Source organism: Amblyomma maculatum, chromosome 5 (assembly GCF_055883805.1).
Source record: "Amblyomma maculatum isolate TAMU_Amacu chromosome 5, ASM5588380v1, whole genome shotgun sequence".
In the NCBI taxonomy this organism is placed as follows: domain Eukaryota; kingdom Metazoa; phylum Arthropoda; class Arachnida; order Ixodida; family Ixodidae; genus Amblyomma; species Amblyomma maculatum.
This window is the reverse complement of record NC_139348.1, coordinates 49,187,500-49,210,012: the sequence shown is the minus strand read 5'-3', so window position 1 is coordinate 49,210,012 and position 22,513 is coordinate 49,187,500.

Sequence of the window (22,513 nt, the reverse complement as noted above, 5' to 3'; positions counted from 1 at the left end):
CTAGTTTAGACATCAATTTTGTTCACAGTCTGATAAGGTCAAATTTACGGTGTCCATGGGGCCAAATTTTGGGAGTGAGCAATCCCAATTTAGAGATCCCCACTGAATTTACCATACTCGAATTAGTTTAGACCTCAATTTTGGCCACACTGTGATGAGGTCAAATTTTCGGTGTCCACGGGGCCAAATTTTCGGAGTGAGCAATCCCGATTTAGAGATCCCCACTGAATTGGCCATACTCGAAATAGTATAGACATCAATTTTGGTCACATTCTGATGAGGTCAAATTTTCGGTGTCCAAGGGGCCAAATTATGGAGAGCGATCCCAATTTAGAGATCCCCACTGAATTGGCCTTACTCGAATTAGATTAGACATCAATTTTGGTCGCATTCTGATAAGGTCAAATTTTCGGTGTCCACGGTGCCAAATTTTGGGAGTGAGCAATCCCAATTTAGAGATTCCCACTCAATTGGCCATACTCGAATTAGTTTAGACCTCAAATAGTGGTCTATTCTGATGAGGTCAAATTTTCGGTGTCCACGAGGCCAAGTTTTGGGAGTGAGCAATTCCGATTTAGAGATCCCCACTGAATTCGCCATACTCGAATTAGTTTAGACATCAATTTTGGTGACATTCTGATGAGGTCAAATTTTCAGTGTCCACGGTGCCAAATTTTGGGAGTGAGCAATCCCGATTTAGAGATCCCCACTAAATTCGCCATACTCGAATTAGTTTAGACATCAATTTTGGTCACAGTCTGATAAAGTCAAATTTTCTGTGTCCAAGGGGTCAAATTTTCGGAGTGAGCAATCCCGACTTAGAGATCCCCACTCAATTGGCCATACTTGAATTAGTTTACACATGAATTTGGTCGCATTCTGATAAGGTCAAATTTTCAGTGTCCACGGGGCCAAATTTTGGGAGTGAGCAATCCCAATTTAGAGATCCCCACTCAATTGGCCATACTCGAATTAGTTTAGACATCAATTTTGGTAACATTCTGATGAGGTCAAATTTTCGGTGTCCACGAGGCCAAATTTTGGGAGTGAGCAATTCCGATTTAGAGATCCCCACTGAATTGGCCATACTCGAAATAGTTTAGACATCAATTTTGGTCATATTCTGATGAGGTCAAATTTTCAGTGTCCACGGTGCCAAATTTTGGGAGTGAGCAATCCCGATTTAGAGATCCCCACTGAATTCGCCATACTCGAATTAGTTTAGACCTCAATTTTGGCCACATTCTGATGAGGTCATATTTTCGGTGTCCACGGGGCCAAATTTTCGGAGTGAGCAAACCCGATTTAGAGGTCCCCACTGAATTGGCCATACTCGAAATAGTTTAGACATCAATTTTGATCACATTCTGACGAGGTCAAATTTTTGGTGTCCAAGGGGCCAAATTATGGAGAGAGCGATCCCAATTTAGAGATCCCCACTGAATTGGCCTTACTCGAATTAGATTAGACATCAATTTTGGTCGCATTCTGATGAGGTCAAATTTTTGGTGTCCACGAGGCCAAAATTTGGGAGCAATTCCGATTTAGAGATCCCCACTGAATTGGCCATACTCGAACTAGTTTAGACATCAATTTTGTTCACAGTCTGATAAGGTCAAATTTACGGTGTCCATGGGGCCAAATTTTGGGAGTGAGCAATCCCAATTTAGAGATCCCCACTAAATTTACCATACTCGAATTAGTTTAGACCTCAATTTTGGCCACACTGTGATGAGGTCAAATTTTCGGTGTCCACGGGGCCAAATTTTCGGAGTGAGCAATCCCGATTTAGAGATCCCCACTGAATTGGCCATACTCGAAATAGTATAGACATCAATTTTGGTCACATTCTGATGAGGTCAAATTTTCGGTGTCCAAGGGGCCAAATTATGGAGAGAGCGATCCCAATTTAGAGATCCCCACTGAATTGGCCTTACTCGAATTAGATTAGACATCAATTTTGGTCGCATTCTGATAAGGTCAAATTTTCGGTGTCCACGGTGCCAAATTTTGGGAGTGAGCAATCCCAATTTAGAGATTCCCACTCAATTGGCCATACTCGAATTAGTTTAGACCTCAAATAGTGGTCTATTCTGATGAGGTCAAATTTTCGGTGTCCACGAGGCCAAGTTTTTTGAGTGAGCAATTCCGATTTAGAGATCCCCACTGAATTCGCCATACTCGAATTAGTTTAGACATCAATTTTGGTGACATTCTGATGAGGTCAAATTTTCAGTGTCCAAGGGGCCAAATTTTCGGAGTGAGCAATCCCGACTTAGAGATCCCCACTCAATTGGCCATACTTGAATTAGTTTACACATGAATTTTGGTCGCATTCTGATAAGGTCAAATTTTCAGTGTCCACGGGGCCAAATTTTGGGAGTGAGCAATCCCAATTTAGAGATCCCCACTCAATTGGCCATACTCGAATTAGTTTAGACATCAATTTTGGTAACATTCTGATGAGGTCAAATTTTCGGTGTCCACGAGGCCAAATTTTGGGAGTGAGCAATTCCGATTTAGAGATCCCCACTGAATTGGCCATACTCGAAATAGTTTAGACATCAATTTTGGTCATATTCTGATGACGTCAAACTTTTGGTGTCTACGGGGCCAAATTTTCGGAGTGAGCAATCCCGACTTAGAGATCCCCACTGAATTGGCCATACTCGAAATAGTTTAGACATCAATTTTGGTCACTTTCTGATGAGGTCAAATTTTCGGTGTCTACAGTGCCAAATTTTGGGAGTGAGCAATCCCGATTTAGAGATCCCCACTGAATTCGCCATACTCGAAGTAGTTTAGACCTCAATTTTGGCCACATTCTGATGACATCAAATTTTTGGTGTCCACGGGGCCAAATTTTCGGAGTGAGCAATCCCGATTTAGAGATCCCCACTGAATTGGCCACTCTCGAAATAGCTTAGACATCAATTTTGGTCACATTCTGATGAGGTCAAATTTTCGGTGTCCAAGGGGCCAAATTATGGGAGAGAGCAATCCAAATTTAGAGATCCCCACTGAATTTGCCATACACGAATTAGTTTAGACCTCAATTTTGGCCACATTCTGATGACGTCAAATTTTTGGTGTCCACGGGGCCAAATTTTCGGAGTGAGCAATCCCGATTTAGAGATCCCCACTGAATTGGCCACTCTCGAAATAGCTTAGACATCAATTTTGGTCACATTCTGATGAGGTCAAATTTTCGGTGTCCAAGGGGCAACATTATGGGAGAGAGCAATCCCAATTTAGAGATCCCCACTGAATTGGCCATACTCGAATTAGTTTAGACCTCAAATAGTGGTCACATTCTGATGAGGTCAAATTTTCGGTGTCCAAGGGGCCAAATTATGGAGAGAGCGATCCCAATTTAGAGATCCCCACTGAATTGGCCTTACTCGAATTAGATTAGACATCAATTTTGGTCGCATTCTGATAAGGTCAAATTTTCGGTGTCCACGGTGCCAAATTTTGGGAGTGAGCAATCCCAATTTAGAGATCCCCACTGAATTGGCCATACTCGAATTAGTTTAGACCTCAAATAGTGGTCACATTCTGATGAGGTCAAATTTTCGGTGTCCAAGGGGCCAAATTATGGAGTGAGCAATCCCAATTTAGAGATCCCCACTGAATTCACCATACTCCAATTAGTTTAGACATCAATTTTGGTCACATTCTGATGAGGTCAAATTTTCGGTGTCTACAGTGCCAAATTTTGGGAGTGAGCAATCCCGATTTAGAGATCCCCACTGAATTCGCCATACTCGAAGTAGTTTAGACCTCAATTTTGGCCACATTCTGATGACGTCAAATTTTTGGTGTCCACGTGGCCAATTTTTCGGAGTGAGCTATCCCGATTTAGAGATCCCCACTGAATTGGCCACTCTCGAAATAGCTTAGACATCAATTTTGGTCACATTCTGATGAGGTCAAATTTTTGGTGTCCATGGGGCCAAATTTTGGGAGTGAGCAATTCCAATTTAGAGATCCCCACTGAATTCGCCATACTCCAATTAGTTTAGACATCATTTTGGTCACATTCTGATGAGGTCAAATTTTCGGTGTCCAAGGGGCCAAATTATGGAGAGAGCGATCCCAATTTAGAGATCCCCACTGAATTGGCCTTACTCGAAATAGTTTAGACATCAATTTTGGTCACATTTTGATGAGGTCAAATTATCGGTGTCCACGAGGCCAAACTTTGGGAGTGAGCAATTCCGATTTAGCGATCCCCACTGAATTGGCCATACTCGAAATAGTTTAGACATCAATTTTGATCACATTCTGATGAGGTCAAATTTTCGGTGTCTACAGTGCCAAATTTTGGGAGTGAGCAATCCCGATTTAGAGATCCCCACTGAATTCGCCATACTCGAAGTAGTTTAGACCTCAATTTTGGCCACATTCTGATGACGTCAAATTTTTGGTGTCCACGGGGCCAAATTTTCGGAGTGAGCAATCCCGATTTAGAGATCCCCACTGAATTGGCCACTCTCAAAATAGTTTAGACATCAATTTTGGTCACATTCTGATGAGGTCAAATTTTCGGTGTCCAAGGGGCCAAATTATGGGAGAGAGCATTCCCAATTTAGAGATCTCCACTGAATTGGCCATACTCGAATTAGTTTAAACCTCAAATAGTGGTCACATTCTGATGAGGTCAATTTTTTGGTGTCCACGAGGCCAAAATTTGGGAGCAATTCCGATTTAGAGATCCCCACTGAATTGGCCATACTCGAACTAGTTTAGACATCAATTTTGTTCACAGTCTGATAAGGTCAAATTTACGGTGTCCATGGGGCCAAATTTTGGGAGTGAGCAATCCCAATTTAGAGATCCCCACTGAATTTACCATACTCGAATTAGTTTAGACCTCAATTTTGGCCACACTGTGATGAGGTCAAATTTTCGGTGTCCACGGGGCCAAATTTTCGGAGTGAGCAATCCCGATTTAGAGATCCCCACTGAATTGGCCATACTCGAAATAGTATAGACATCAATTTTGGTCACATTCTGATGAGGTCAAATTTTCGGTGTCCAAGGGGCCAAATTATGGAGAGCGATCCCAATTTAGAGATCCCCACTGAATTGGCCTTACTCGAATTAGATTAGACATCAATTTTGGTCGCATTCTGATAAGGTCAAATTTTCGGTGTCCACGGTGCCAAATTTTGGGAGTGAGCAATCCCAATTTAGAGATTCCCACTCAATTGGCCATACTCGAATTAGTTTAGACCTCAAATAGTGGTCTATTCTGATGAGGTCAAATTTTCGGTGTCCACGAGGCCAAGTTTTGGGAGTGAGCAATTCCGATTTAGAGATCCCCACTGAATTCGCCATACTCGAATTAGTTTAGACATCAATTTTGGTGACATTCTGATGAGGTCAAATTTTCAGTGTCCACGGTGCCAAATTTTGGGAGTGAGCAATCCCGATTTAGAGATCCCCACTAAATTCGCCATACTCGAATTAGTTTAGACATCAATTTTGGTCACAGTCTGATAAAGTCAAATTTTCTGTGTCCAAGGGGTCAAATTTTCGGAGTGAGCAATCCCGACTTAGAGATCCCCACTCAATTGGCCATACTTGAATTAGTTTACACATGAATTTGGTCGCATTCTGATAAGGTCAAATTTTCAGTGTCCACGGGGCCAAATTTTGGGAGTGAGCAATCCCAATTTAGAGATCCCCACTCAATTGGCCATACTCGAATTAGTTTAGACATCAATTTTGGTAACATTCTGATGAGGTCAAATTTTCGGTGTCCACGAGGCCAAATTTTGGGAGTGAGCAATTCCGATTTAGAGATCCCCACTGAATTGGCCATACTCGAAATAGTTTAGACATCAATTTTGGTCATATTCTGATGAGGTCAAATTTTCAGTGTCCACGGTGCCAAATTTTGGGAGTGAGCAATCCCGATTTAGAGATCCCCACTGAATTCGCCATACTCGAATTAGTTTAGACCTCAATTTTGGCCACATTCTGATGAGGTCATATTTTCGGTGTCCACGGGGCCAAATTTTCGGAGTGAGCAAACCCGATTTAGAGGTCCCCACTGAATTGGCCATACTCGAAATAGTTTAGACATCAATTTTGATCACATTCTGACGAGGTCAAATTTTTGGTGTCCAAGGGGCCAAATTATGGAGAGAGCGATCCCAATTTAGAGATCCCCACTGAATTGGCCTTACTCGAATTAGATTAGACATCAATTTTGGTCGCATTCTGATGAGGTCAAATTTTTGGTGTCCACGAGGCCAAAATTTGGGAGCAATTCCGATTTAGAGATCCCCACTGAATTGGCCATACTCGAACTAGTTTAGACATCAATTTTGTTCACAGTCTGATAAGGTCAAATTTACGGTGTCCATGGGGCCAAATTTTGGGAGTGAGCAATCCCAATTTAGAGATCCCCACTAAATTTACCATACTCGAATTAGTTTAGACCTCAATTTTGGCCACACTGTGATGAGGTCAAATTTTCGGTGTCCACGGGGCCAAATTTTCGGAGTGAGCAATCCCGATTTAGAGATCCCCACTGAATTGGCCTACTCGAAATAGTATAGACATCAATTTTGGTCACATTCTGATGAGGTCAAATTTTCGGTGTCCAAGGGGCCAAATTATGGAGAGAGCGATCCCAATTTAGAGATCCCCACTGAATTGGCCTTACTCGAATTAGATTAGACATCAATTTTGGTCGCATTCTGATAAGGTCAAATTTTCGGTGTCCACGGTGCCAAATTTTGGGAGTGAGCAATCCCAATTTAGAGATTCCCACTCAATTGGCCATACTCGAATTAGTTTAGACCTCAAATAGTGGTCTATTCTGATGAGGTCAAATTTTCGGTGTCCACGAGGCCAAGTTTTTTGAGTGAGCAATTCCGATTTAGAGATCCCCACTGAATTCGCCATACTCGAATTAGTTTAGACATCAATTTTGGTGACATTCTGATGAGGTCAAATTTTCAGTGTCCAAGGGGCCAAATTTTCGGAGTGAGCAATCCCGACTTAGAGATCCCCACTCAATTGGCCATACTTGAATTAGTTTACACATGAATTTTGGTCGCATTCTGATAAGGTCAAATTTTCAGTGTCCACGGGGCCAAATTTTGGGAGTGAGCAATCCCAATTTAGAGATCCCCACTCAATTGGCCATACTCGAATTAGTTTAGACATCAATTTTGGTAACATTCTGATGAGGTCAAATTTTCGGTGTCCACGAGGCCAAATTTTGGGAGTGAGCAATTCCGATTTAGAGATCCCCACTGAATTGGCCATACTCGAAATAGTTTAGACATCAATTTTGGTCATATTCTGATGACGTCAAACTTTTGGTGTCTACGGGGCCAAATTTTCGGAGTGAGCAATCCCGACTTAGAGATCCCCACTGAATTGGCCATACTCGAAATAGTTTAGACATCAATTTTGGTCACTTTCTGATGAGGTCAAATTTTCGGTGTCTACAGTGCCAAATTTTGGGAGTGAGCAATCCCGATTTAGAGATCCCCACTGAATTCGCCATACTCGAAGTAGTTTAGACCTCAATTTTGGCCACATTCTGATGACATCAAATTTTTGGTGTCCACGGGGCCAAATTTTCGGAGTGAGCAATCCCGATTTAGAGATCCCCACTGAATTGGCCACTCTCGAAATAGCTTAGACATCAATTTTGGTCACATTCTGATGAGGTCAAATTTTCGGTGTCCAAGGGGCCAAATTATGGGAGAGAGCAATCCAAATTTAGAGATCCCCACTGAATTTGCCATACACGAATTAGTTTAGACCTCAATTTTGGCCACATTCTGATGACGTCAAATTTTTGGTGTCCACGGGGCCAAATTTTCGGAGTGAGCAATCCCGATTTAGAGATCCCCACTGAATTGGCCACTCTCGAAATAGCTTAGACATCAATTTTGGTCACATTCTGATGAGGTCAAATTTTCGGTGTCCAAGGGGCAACATTATGGGAGAGAGCAATCCCAATTTAGAGATCCCCACTGAATTGGCCATACTCGAATTAGTTTAGACCTCAAATAGTGGTCACATTCTGATGAGGTCAAATTTTCGGTGTCCAAGGGGCCAAATTATGGAGAGAGCGATCCCAATTTAGAGATCCCCACTGAATTGGCCTTACTCGAATTAGATTAGACATCAATTTTGGTCGCATTCTGATAAGGTCAAATTTTCGGTGTCCACGGTGCCAAATTTTGGGAGTGAGCAATCCCAATTTAGAGATCCCCACTGAATTGGCCATACTCGAATTAGTTTAGACCTCAAATAGTGGTCACATTCTGATGAGGTCAAATTTTCGGTGTCCAAGGGGCCAAATTATGGAGTGAGCAATCCCAATTTAGAGATCCCCACTGAATTCACCATACTCCAATTAGTTTAGACATCAATTTTGGTCACATTCTGATGAGGTCAAATTTTCGGTGTCTACAGTGCCAAATTTTGGGAGTGAGCAATCCCGATTTAGAGATCCCCACTGAATTCGCCATACTCGAAGTAGTTTAGACCTCAATTTTGGCCACATTCTGATGACGTCAAATTTTTGGTGTCCACGTGGCCAATTTTTCGGAGTGAGCTATCCCGATTTAGAGATCCCCACTGAATTGGCCACTCTCGAAATAGCTTAGACATCAATTTTGGTCACATTCTGATGAGGTCAAATTTTTGGTGTCCATGGGGCCAAATTTTGGGAGTGAGCAATTCCAATTTAGAGATCCCCACTGAATTCGCCATACTCCAATTAGTTTAGACATCATTTTGGTCACATTCTGATGAGGTCAAATTTTCGGTGTCCAAGGGGCCAAATTATGGAGAGAGCGATCCCAATTTAGAGATCCCCACTGAATTGGCCTTACTCGAAATAGTTTAGACATCAATTTTGGTCACATTTTGATGAGGTCAAATTATCGGTGTCCACGAGGCCAAACTTTGGGAGTGAGCAATTCCGATTTAGCGATCCCCACTGAATTGGCCATACTCGAAATAGTTTAGACATCAATTTTGATCACATTCTGATGAGGTCAAATTTTCGGTGTCTACAGTGCCAAATTTTGGGAGTGAGCAATCCCGATTTAGAGATCCCCACTGAATTCGCCATACTCGAAGTAGTTTAGACCTCAATTTTGGCCACATTCTGATTACGTCAAATTTTTGGTGTCCACGGGGCCAAATTTTCGGAGTGAGCAATCCCGATTTAGAGATCCCCACTGAATTGGCCACTCTCGAAATAGCTTAGACATCAATTTTGGTCACATTTTGATGAGGTCAAATTATCGGTGTCCACGAGGCCAAACTTTGGGAGTGAGCAATTCCGATTTAGCGATCCCCACTGAATTGGCCATACTCGAAATAGTTTAGACATCAATTTTGGTCACATTCTGATGAGGTCAAATTTTCGGTGTCCAAGGGGCCAAATTATGGGAGAGAGCAATCCCAATTTAGAGATCCCCACTGAATTGGCCATACTCGAATTAGTTTAGACCTCAAATAGTGGTCACATTCTGATGAGGTCAAATTTTCGGTGTCCACGAGGCCAAAATTTGGGAGCAATTCCGATTTAGAGATCCCCACTGAATTGGCCATACTCGAACTAGTTTAGACATCAATTTTGTTCACAGTCTGATAAGGTCAAATTTTCGGTGTCCATGGGGCCAAATTTTGGGAGTGAGCAATCCCAATTTAGAGATCCCCACTGAATTTACCATAATCGAATTAGTTTAGACCTCAATTTTGGCCACACTGTGATGAGGTCAAATTTTCGGTGTCCATGGGGCCAAATTTTCAGAGTGAGCAATCCCGATTTAGAGATCCCCACTGAATTGGCCATACTCGAAATAGTATAGACATCAATTTTGGTCACATTCTGATGAGGTCAAATTTTCGGTGTCCAAGGGGCCAAATTATGGAGAGAGCGATCCCAATTTAGAGATCCCCACTGAATTGGCCTTACTCGAATTAGATTAGACATCAATTTTGGTCGCATTCTGATAAGGTCAAATTTTCGGTGTCCACGGTGCCAAATTTTGGGAGTGAGCAATCCCAATTTAGAGATTCCCACTCAATTGGCCATACTCGAATTAGTTTAGACATCAATTTTGGTAACATTCTGATGAGGTCAAATTTTCGGTGTCCACGAGGCCAAATTTTGGGAGTGAGCAATTCCGATTTAGAGATCCCCACTGAATTGGCCATACTCGAAATAGTTTAGACATCAATTTTGGTCATATTCTGATGAGGTCAAATTTTCAGTGTCCACGGTGCCAAATTTTGGGAGTGAGCAATCCCGATTTAGAGATCCCCACTGAATTCGCCATACTCGAATTAGTTTAGACCTCAATTTTGGCCACATTCTGATGAGGTCATATTTTCGGTGTCCACGGGGCCAAATTTTCGGAGTGAGCAAACCCGATTTAGAGGTCCCCACTGAATTGGCCATACTCGAAATAGTTTAGACATCAATTTTGATCACATTTTGACGAGGTCAAATTTTTGGTGTCCAAGGGGCCAAATTATGGAGAGAGCGATCCCAATTTAGAGATCCCCACTGAATTGGCCTTACTCGAATTAGATTAGACATCAATTTTGGTCGCATTCTGATGAGGTCAAATTTTTGGTGTCCACGAGGCCAAAATTTGGGAGCAATTCCGATTTAGAGATCCCCACTGAATTGGCCATACTCGAACTAGTTTAGACATCAATTTTGTTCACAGTCTGATAAGGTCAAATTTACGGTGTCCATGGGGCCAAATTTTGGGAGTGAGCAATCCCAATTTAGAGATCCCCACTAAATTTACCATACTCGAATTAGTTTAGACCTCAATTTTGGCCACACTGTGATGAGGTCAAATTTTCGGTGTCCACGGGGCCAAATTTTCGGAGTGAGCAATCCCGATTTAGAGATCCCCACTGAATTGGCCATACTCGAAATAGTATAGACATCAATTTTGGTCACATTCTGATGAGGTCAAATTTTCGGTGTCCAAGGGGCCAAATTATGGAGAGAGCGATCCCAATTTAGAGATCCCCACTGAATTGGCCTTACTCGAATTAGATTAGACATCAATTTTGGTCGCATTCTGATAAGGTCAAATTTTCGGTGTCCACGGTGCCAAATTTTGGGAGTGAGCAATCCCAATTTAGAGATTCCCACTCAATTGGCCATACTCGAATTAGTTTAGACCTCAAATAGTGGTCTATTCTGATGAGGTCAAATTTTCGGTGTCCACGAGGCCAAGTTTTGGGAGTGAGCAATTCCGATTTAGAGATCCCCACTGAATTCGCCATACTCGAATTAGTTTAGACATCAATTTTGGTGACATTCTGATGAGGTCAAATTTTCAGTGTCCAAGGGGCCAAATTTTCGGAGTGAGCAATCCCGACTTAGAGATCCCCACTCAATTGGCCATACTTGAATTAGTTTACACATGAATTTTGGTCGCATTCTGATAAGGTCAAATTTTCGGTGTCCAAGGGGCCAAATTATGGAGTGAGCAATCCCAATTTAGAGATCCCCACTGAATTCGCCATACTCGAATTAGTTTAGACATCAATTTTGGTCACATTCTGATGAGGTCAAATTTTCGGTGTCTACAGTGCCAAATTTTGGGAGTGAGCAATCCCGATTTAGAGATCCCCACTGAATTCGCCATACTCGAAGTAGTTTAGACCTCAATTTTGGCCACATTCTGATGACGTCAAATTTTTGGTGTCCACGTGGCCAATTTTTCGGAGTGAGCTATCCCGATTTAGAGATCCCCACTGAATTGGCCACTCTCGAAATAGCTTAGACATCAATTTTGGTCACATTCTGATGAGGTCAAATTTTTGGTGTCCATGGGGCCAAATTTTGGGAGTGAGCAATCCCAATTTAGAGATCCCCACTGAATTCGCCATACTCCAATTAGTTTAGACATCATTTTGGTCACATTCTGATGAGGTCAAATTTTCGGTGTCCAAGGGGCCAAATTATGGAGAGAGCGATCCCAATTTAGAGATCCCCACTGAATTGGCCTTACTCGAAATAGTTTAGACATCAATTTTGGTCACATTCTGATGAGGTCAAATTATCGGTGTCCACGAGGCCAAACTTTGGGAGTGAGCAATTCCGATTTAGCGATCCCCACTGAATTGGCCATACTCGAAATAGTTTAGACATCAATTTTGATCACATTCTGATGAGGTCAAATTTTTGGTGTCCATGGGGCCAAATTTTGGGAGTGAGCAATCCCAATTTAGAGATCCCCACTGAATTCGCCATACTCCAATTAGTTTAGACATCAATTTTGGTCACATTCTGATGAGGTCAAATTTTCGGTATCTACAGTGCCAAATTTTGGGAGTGAGCAATCCCGATTTAGAGATCCCCACTGAATTCGCCATACTCGAAGTAGTTTAGACCTCAATTTTGGCCACATTCTGATTACGTCAAATTTTTGGTGTCCACGGGGCCAAATTTTCGGAGTGAGCAATCCCGATTTAGAGATCCCCACTGAATTGGCCACTCTCGAAATAGTTTAGACATCAATTTTGGTCACATTCTGATGAGGTCAAATTTTCGGTGTCCAAGGGGCCAAATTATGGGAGAGAGCAATCCCAATTTAGAGATCCCCACTGAATTGGCCATACTCGAATTAGTTTAGACCTCAAATAGTGGTCACATTCTGATGAGGTCAAATTTTCGGTGTCCACGAGGCCAAAATTTGGGAGCAATTCCGATTTAGAGATCCCCACTGAATTGGCCATACTCGAACTAGTTTAGACATCAATTTTGTTCACAGTCTGATAAGGTCAAATTTTCGGTGTCCATGGGGCCAAATTTTGGGAGTGAGCAATCCCAATTTAGAGATCCCCACTGAATTTACCATAATCGAATTAGTTTAGACCTCAATTTTGGCCACACTGTGATGAGGTCAAATTTTCGGTGTCCACGGGGCCAAATTTTCGGAGTGAGCAATCCCGATTTAGAGATCCCCACTGAATTGGCCATACTCGAAATAGTATAGACATCAATTTTGGTCACATTCTGATGAGGTCAAATTTTCGGTGTCCAAGGGGCCAAATTATGGAGAGAGCAATCCCAATTTAGAGATCCCCACTGAATTGGCCTTACTCGAATTAGATTAGACATCAATTTTGGTCGCATTCTGATAAGGTCAAATTTTCGGTGTCCACGGTGCCAAATTTTGGGAGTGAGCAATCCCAATTTAGAGATTCCCACTCAATTGGCCATACTCGAATTAGTTTAGACCTCAAATAGTGGTCTATTCTGATGAGGTCAAATTTTCGGTGTCCACGAGGCCAAGTTTTGGGAGTGAGCAATTCCGATTTAGAGATCCCCACTGAATTCGCCATACTCGAATTAGTTTAGACATCAATTTTGGTGACATTCTGATGAGGTCAAATTTTCAGTGTCCACGGTGCCAAATTTTGGGAGTGAGCAATCCCGATTTAGAGATCCCCACTAAATTCGCCATACTCGAATTAGTTTAGACATCAATTTTGGTCACAGTCTGATAAAGTCAAATTTTCTGTGTCCAAGGGGTCAAATTTTCGGAGTGAGCAATCCCGACTTAGAGATCCCCACTCAATTGGCCATACTTGAATTAGTTTACACATGAATTTTGGTCGCATTCTGATAAGGTCAAATTTTCAGTGTCCACGGGGCCAAATTTTGGGAGTGAGCAATCCCAATTTAGAGATCCCCACTCAATTGGCCATACTCGAATTAGTTTAGACATCAATTTTGGTAACATTCTGATGAGGTCAAATTTTCGGTGTCCACGAGGCCAAATTTTGGGAGTGAGCAATTCCGATTTAGAGATCCCCACTGAATTGGCCATACTCGAAATAGTTTAGACATCAATTTTGGTCATATTCTGATGAGGTCAAATTTTCAGTGTCCACGGTGCCAAATTTTGGGAGTGAGCAATCCCGATTTAGAGATCCCCACTGAATTCGCCATACTCGAATTAGTTTAGACCTCAATTTTGGCCACATTCTGATGAGGTCATATTTTCGGTGTCCACGGGGCCAAATTTTCGGAGTGAGCAAACCCGATTTAGAGGTCCCCACTGAATTGGCCATACTCGAAATAGTTTAGACATCAATTTTGATCACATTCTGACGAGGTCAAATTTTTGGTGTCCAAGGGGCCAAATTATGGAGAGAGCGATCCCAATTTAGAGATCCCCACTGAATTGGCCTTACTCGAATTAGATTAGACATCAATTTTGGTCGCATTCTGATGAGGTCAAATTTTTGGTGTCCACGAGGCCAAAATTTGGGAGCAATTCCGATTTAGAGATCCCCACTGAATTGGCCATACTCGAACTAGTTTAGACATCAATTTTGTTCACAGTCTGATAAGGTCAAATTTACGGTGTCCATGGGGCCAAATTTTGGGAGTGAGCAATCCCAATTTAGAGATCCCCACTAAATTTACCATACTCGAATTAGTTTAGACCTCAATTTTGGCCACACTGTGATGAGGTCAAATTTTCGGTGTCCACGGGGCCAAATTTTCGGAGTGAGCAATCCCGATTTAGAGATCCCCACTGAATTGGCCATACTCGAAATAGTATAGACATCAATTTTGGTCACATTCTGATGAGGTCAAATTTTCGGTGTCCAAGGGGCCAAATTATGGAGAGAGCGATCCCAATTTAGAGATCCCCACTGAATTGGCCTTACTCGAATTAGATTAGACATCAATTTTGGTCGCATTCTGATAAGGTCAAATTTTCGGTGTCCACGGTGCCAAATTTTGGGAGTGAGCAATCCCAATTTAGAGATTCCCACTCAATTGGCCATACTCGAATTAGTTTAGACCTCAAATAGTGGTCTATTCTGATGAGGTCAAATTTTCGGTGTCCACGAGGCCAAGTTTTGGGAGTGAGCAATTCCGATTTAGAGATCCCCACTGAATTCGCCATACTCGAATTAGTTTAGACATCAATTTTGGTGACATTCTGATGAGGTCAAATTTTCAGTGTCCAAGGGGCCAAATTTTCGGAGTGAGCAATCCCGACTTAGAGATCCCCACTCAATTGGCCATACTTGAATTAGTTTACACATGAATTTTGGTCGCATTCTGATAAGGTCAAATTTTCGGTGTCCAAGGGGCCAAATTATGGAGTGAGCAATCCCAATTTAGAGATCCCCACTGAATTCGCCATACTCGAATTAGTTTAGACATCAATTTTGGTCACATTCTGATGAGGTCAAATTTTCGGTGTCTACAGTGCCAAATTTTGGGAGTGAGCAATCCCGATTTAGAGATCCCCACTGAATTCGCCATACTCGAAGTAGTTTAGACCTCAATTTTGGCCACATTCTGATGACGTCAAATTTTTGGTGTCCACGTGGCCAATTTTTCGGAGTGAGCTATCCCGATTTAGAGATCCCCACTGAATTGGCCACTCTCGAAATAGCTTAGGCATCAATTTTGGTCACATTCTGATGAGGTCAAATTTTTGGTGTCCATGGGGCCAAATTTTGGGAGTGAGCAATCCCAATTTAGAGATCCCCACTGAATTCGCCATACTCCAATTAGTTTAGACATCATTTTGGTCACATTCTGATGAGGTCAAATTTTCGGTGTCCAAGGGGCCAAATTATGGAGAGAGCGATCCCAATTTAGAGATCCCCACTGAATTGGCCTTACTCGAAATAGTTTAGACATCAATTTTGGTCACATTCTGATGAGGTCAAATTATCGGTGTCCACGAGGCCAAACTTTGGGAGTGAGCAATTCCGATTTAGCGATCCCCACTGAATTGGCCATACTCGAAATAGTTTAGACATCAATTTTGATCACATTCTGATGAGGTCAAATTTTTGGTGTCCATGGGGCCAAATTTTGGGAGTGAGCAATCCCAATTTAGAGATCCCCACTGAATTCGCCATACTCCAATTAGTTTAGACATCAATTTTGGTCACATTCTGATGAGGTCAAATTTTCGGTATCTACAGTGCCAAATTTTGGGAGTGAGCAATCCCGATTTAGAGATCCCCACTGAATTCGCCATACTCGAAGTAGTTTAGACCTCAATTTTGGCCACATTCTGATTACGTCAAATTTTTGGTGTCCACGGGGCCAAATTTTCGGAGTGAGCAATCCCGATTTAGAGATCCCCACTGAATTGGCCACTCTCGAAATAGTTTAGACATCAATTTTGGTCACATTCTGATGAGGTCAAATTTTCGGTGTCCAAGGGGCCAAATTATGGGAGAGAGTAATCCCAATTTAGAGATCCCCACTGAATTGGCCATACTCGAATTAGTTTAGACCTCAAATAGTGGTCACATTCTGATGAGGTCAAATTTTCGGTGTCCACGAGGCCAAAATTTGGGAGCAATTCCGATTTAGAGATCCCCACTGAATTGGCCATACTCGAACTAGTTTAGACATCAATTTTGTTCACAGTCTGATAAGGTCAAATTTTCGGTGTCCATGGGGCCAAATTTTGGGAGTGAGCAATCCCAATTTAGAGATCCCCACTGAATTTACCATAATCGAATTAGTTTAGACCTCAATTTTGGCCACACTGTGATGAGGTCAAATTTTCGGTGTCCACGGGGCCAAATTTTCGGAGTGAGCAATCCCGATTTAGAGATCCCCACTGAATTGGCCATACTCGAAATAGTATAGACATCAATTTTGGTCACATTCTGATGAGGTCAAATTTTCGGTGTCCAAGGGGCCAAATTATGGAGAGAGCGATCCCAATTTAGAGATCCCCACTGAATTGGCCTTACTCGAATTAGATTAGACATCAATTTTGGTCGCATTCTGATAAGGTCAAATTTTCGGTGTCCACGGTGCCAAATTTTGGGAGTGAGCAATCCCAATTTAGAGATTCCCACTCAATTGGCCATACTCGAATTAGTTTAGACCTCAAATAATGGTCTATTCTGATGAGGTCAAATTTTCGGTGTCCACGAGGCCAAGTTTTGGGAGTGAGCAATTCCGATTTAGAGATCCCCACTGAATTCGCCATACTCGAATTAGTTTAGACATCAATTTTGGTGACATTCTGATGAGGTCAAATTTTCAGTGTCCACGGTGCCAAATTTTGGGAGTGAGCAATCCCGATTTAGAGATCCCCACTAAATTCGCCATACTCGAATTAGTTTAGACATCAATTTTGGTCACAGTCTGATAAAGTCAAATTTTCTGTGTCCAAGGGGTCAAATTTTCGGAGTGAGCAATCCCGACTTAGAGATCCCCACTCAATTGGCCATACTTGAATTAGTTTACACATGAATTTTGGTCGCATTCTGATAAGGTCAAATTTTCAGTGTCCACGGGGCCAAATTTTGGGAGTGAGCAATCCCAATTTAGAGATCCCCACTCAATTGGCCATACTCGAATTAGTTTAGACATCAATTTTGGTAACATTCTGATGAGGTCAAATTTTCGGTGTCCACGAGGCCAAATTTTGGGAGTGAGCAATTCCGATTTAGAGATCCCCACTGAATTGGCCATACTCGAAATAGTTTAGACATCAATTTTGGTCATATTCTGATGAGGTCAAATTTTCAGTGTCCACGGTGCCAAATTTTGGGAGTGAGCAATCCCGATTTAGAGATCCCCACTGAATTCGCCATACTCGAATTAGTTTAGACCTCAATTTTGGCCACATTCTGATGAGGTCATATTTTCGGTGTCCACGGGGCCAAATTTTCGGAGTGAGCAAACCCGATTTAGAGGTCCCCACTGAATTGGCCATACTCGAAATAGTTTAGACATCAATTTTGATCACATTCTGACGAGGTCAAATTTTTGGTGTCCAAGGGGCCAAATTATGGAGAGAGCGATCCCAATTTAGAGATCCCCACTGAATTGGCCTTACTCGAATTAGATTAGACATCAATTTTGGTCGCATTCTGATGAGGTCAAATTTTTGGTGTCCACGAGGCCAAAATTTGGGAGCAATTCCGATTTAGAGATCCCCACTGAATTGGCCATACTCGAACTAGTTTAGACATCAATTTTGTTCACAGTCTGATAAGGTCAAATTTACGGTGTCCATGGGGCCAAATTTTGGGAGTGAGCAATCCCAATTTAGAGATCCCCACTAAATTTACCATACTCGAATTAGTTTAGACCTCAATTTTGGCCACACTGTGATGAGGTCAAATTTTCGGTGTCCACGGGGCCAAATTTTCGGAGTGAGCAATCCCGATTTAGAGATCCCCACTGAATTGGCCATACTCGAAATAGTATAGACATCAATTTTGGTCACATTCTGATGAGGTCAAATTTTCGGTGTCCAAGGGGCCAAATTATGGAGAGAGCGATCCCAATTTAGAGATCCCCACTGAATTGGCCTTACTCGAATTAGATTAGACATCAATTTTGGTCGCATTCTGATAAGGTCAAATTTTCGGTGTCCACGGTGCCAAATTTTGGGAGTGAGCAATCCCAATTTAGAGATTCCCACTCAATTGGCCATACTCGAATTAGTTTAGACCTCAAATAGTGGTCTATTCTGATGAGGTCAAATTTTCGGTGTCCACGAGGCCAAGTTTTGGGAGTGAGCAATTCCGATTTAGAGATCCCCACTGAATTCGCCATACTCGAATTAGTTTAGACATCAATTTTGGTGACATTCTGATGAGGTCAAATTTTCAGTGTCCAAGGGGCCAAATTTTCGGAGTGAGCAATCCCGACTTAGAGATCCCACTCAATTGGCCATACTTGAATTAGTTTACACATGAATTTTTGGTCGCATTCTGATAAGGTCAAATTTTCAGTGTCCATGGGGCCAAATTTTGGGAGTGAGCAATCCCAATTTAGAGATCCCCACTCAATTGGCCATACTCGAATTAGTTTAGACATCAATTTTGGTAACATTCTGATGAGGTCAAATTTCGGTGTCCACGAGGCCAAATTTTGGGAGTGAGCAATTCCGATTTAGAGATCCCCACTGAATTGGCCATACTCGAAATAGTTTAGACATCAATTTTGGTCATATTCTGATGACGTCAAACTTTTGGTGTCTACGGGGCCAAATTTTCGGAGTGAGCAATCCCGACTTAGAGATCCCCACTGAATTGGCCATACTCGAAATAGTTTAGACATCAATTTTGGTCACTTTCTGATGAGGTCAAATTTTCGGTGTCTACAGTGCCAAATTTTGGGAGTGAGCAATCCCGATTTAGAGATCCCCACTGAATTCGCCATACTCGAAGTAGTTTAGACCTCAATTTTGGCCACATTCTGATGACATCAAATTTTTGGTGTCCACGGGGCCAAATTTTCGGAGTGAGCAATCCCGATTTAGAGATCCCCACTGAATTGGCCACTCTCGAAATAGCTTAGACATCAATTTTGGTCACATTCTGATGAGGTCAAATTTTCGGTGTCCAAGGGGCCAAATTATGGGAGAGAGCAATCCAAATTTAGAGATCCCCACTGAATTTGCCATACACGAATTAGTTTAGACCTCAATTTTGGCCACATTCTGATGACGTCAAATTTTTGGTGTCCACGGGGCCAAATTTTCGGAGTGAGCAATCCCGATTTAGAGATCCCCACTGAATTGGCCACTCTCGAAATAGCTTAGACATCAATTTTGGTCACATTCTGATGAGGTCAAATTTTCGGTGTCCAAGGGGCAACATTATGGGAGAGAGCAATCCCAATTTAGAGATCCCCACTGAATTGGCCATACTCGAATTAGTTTAGACCTCAAATAGTGGTCACATTCTGATGAGGTCAAATTTTCGGTGTCCAAGGGGCCAAATTATGGAGAGAGCGATCCCAATTTAGAGATCCCCACTGAATTGGCCTTACTCGAATTAGATTAGACATCAATTTTGGTCGCATTCTGATAAGGTCAAATTTTCGGTGTCCACGGTGCCAAATTTTGGGAGTGAGCAATCCCAATTTAGAGATCCCCACTGAATTGGCCATACTCGAATTAGTTTAGACCTCAAATAGTGGTCACATTCTGATGAGGTCAAATATTTGGTGTCCAAGGGGCCAAATTATGGAGTGAGCAATCCCAATTTAGAGATCCCCACTGAATTCACCATACTCCAATTAGTTTAGACATCAATTTTGGTCACATTCTGATGAGGTCAAATTTTCGGTGTCTACAGTGCCAAATTTTGGGAGTGAGCAATCCCGATTTAGAGATCCCCACTGAATTCGCCATACTCGAAGTAGTTTAGACCTCAATTTTGGCCACATTCTGATGACGTCAAATTTTTGGTGTCCACGTGGCCAATTTTTCGGAGTGAGCTATCCCGATTTAGAGATCCCCACTGAATTGGCCACTCTCGAAATAGCTTAGACATCAATTTTGGTCACATTCTGATGAGGTCAAATTTTTGGTGTCCATGGGGCCAAATTTTGGGAGTGAGCAATTCCAATTTAGAGATCCCCACTGAATTCGCCATACTCCAATTAGTTTAGACATCATTTTGGTCACATTCTGATGAGGTCAAATTTTCGGTGTCCAAGGGGCCAAATTATGGAGAGAGCGATCCCAATTTAGAGATCCCCACTGAATTGGCCTTACTCGAAATAGTTTAGACATCAATTTTGGTCACATTCTGATGAGGTCAAATTATCGGTGTCCACGAGGCCAAACTTTGGGAGTGAGCAATTCCGATTTAGCGATCCCCACTGAATTGGCCATACTCGAAATAGTTTAGACATCAATTTTGATCACATTCTGATGAGGTCAAATTTTTGGTGTCCATGGGGCCAAATTTTGGGAGTGAGCAATCCCAATTTAGAGATCCCCACTGAATTCGCCATACTCCAATTAGTTTAGACATCAATTTTGGTCACATTCTGATGAGGTCAAATTTTCGGTGTCTACAGTGCCAAATTTTGGGAGTGAGCAATCCCGATTTAGAGATCCCCACTGAATTCGCCATACTCGAAGTAGTTTAGACCTCAATTTTGGCCACATTCTGATTACGTCAAATTTTTGGTGTCCACGGGGCCAAATTTTCGGAGTGAGCAATCCCGATTTAGAGATCCCCACTGAATTGGCCACTCTCGAAATAGTTTAGACATCAATTTTGGTCACATTCTGATGAGGTCAAATTTTCGGTGTCCAAGGGGCCAAATTATGGGAGAGAGCAATCCCAATTTAGAGATCCCCACTGAATTGGCCATACTCGAATTAGTTTAGACCTCAAATAGTGGTCACATTCTGATGAGGTCAAATTTTCGGTGTCCACGATTCCAAAATTTGGGAGCAATTCCGATTTAGAGATCCCCACTGAATTGGCCATACTCGAACTAGTTTAGACATCAATTTTGTTCACAGTCTGATAAGGTCAAATTTTCGGTGTCCATGGGGCCAAATTTTGGGAGTGAGCAATCCCAATTAAGAGATCCCCACTGAATTTACCATACTCGAATTAGTTTAGACCTCAATTTTGGCCACACTGTGATGAGGTCAAATTTTCGGTGTCCATGGGGCCAAATTTTCGGAGTGAGCAATCCCGATTTAGAGATCCCCACTGAATTCGCCATACTCGAATTAGTTTAGACCTCAATTTTGGCCACATTCTGATGAGGTCATATTTTCGGTGTCCACGGGGCCAAATTTTCGGAGTGAGCAAACCCGATTTAGAGGTCCCCACTGAATTGGCCATACTCGAAATAGTTTAGACATCAATTTTGATCACATTCTGACGAGGTCAAATTTTTGGTGTCCAAGGGGCCAAATTATGGAGAGAGCGATCCCAATTTAGAGATCCCCACTGAATTGGCCTTACTCGAATTAGATTAGACATCAATTTTGTTCACAGTCTGATAAGGTCAAATTTACGGTGTCCATGGGGCCAAATTTTGGGAGTGAGCAATCCCAATTTAGAGATCCCCACTAAATTTACCATACTCGAATTAGTTTAGACCTCAATTTTGGCCACACTGTGATGAGGTCAAATTTTCGGTGTCCACGGGGCCAAATTTTCGGAGTGAGCAATCCCGATTTAGAGATCCCCACTGAATTGGCCATACTCGAAATAGTATAGACATCAATTTTGGTCACATTCTGATGAGGTCAAATTTTCGGTGTCCAAGGGGCCAAATTATGGAGAGAGCGATCCCAATTTAGAGATCCCCACTGAATTGGCCTTACTCGAATTAGATTAGACATCAATTTTGGTCGCATTCTGATAAGGTCAAATTTTCGGTGTCCACGGTGCCAAATTTTGGGAGTGAGCAATCCCAATTTAGAGATTCCCACTCAATTGGCCATACTCGAATTAGTTTAGACCTCAAATAGTGGTCTATTCTGATGAGGTCAAATTTTCGGTGTCCACGAGGCCAAGTTTTGGGAGTGAGCAATTCCGATTTAGAGATCCCCACTGAATTCGCCATACTCGAATTAGTTTAGACATCAATTTTGGTGACATTCTGATGAGGTCAAATTTTCAGTGTCCAAGGGGCCAAATTTTCGGAGTGAGCAATCCCGACTTAGAGATCCCCACTCAATTGGCCATACTTGAATTAGTTTACACATGA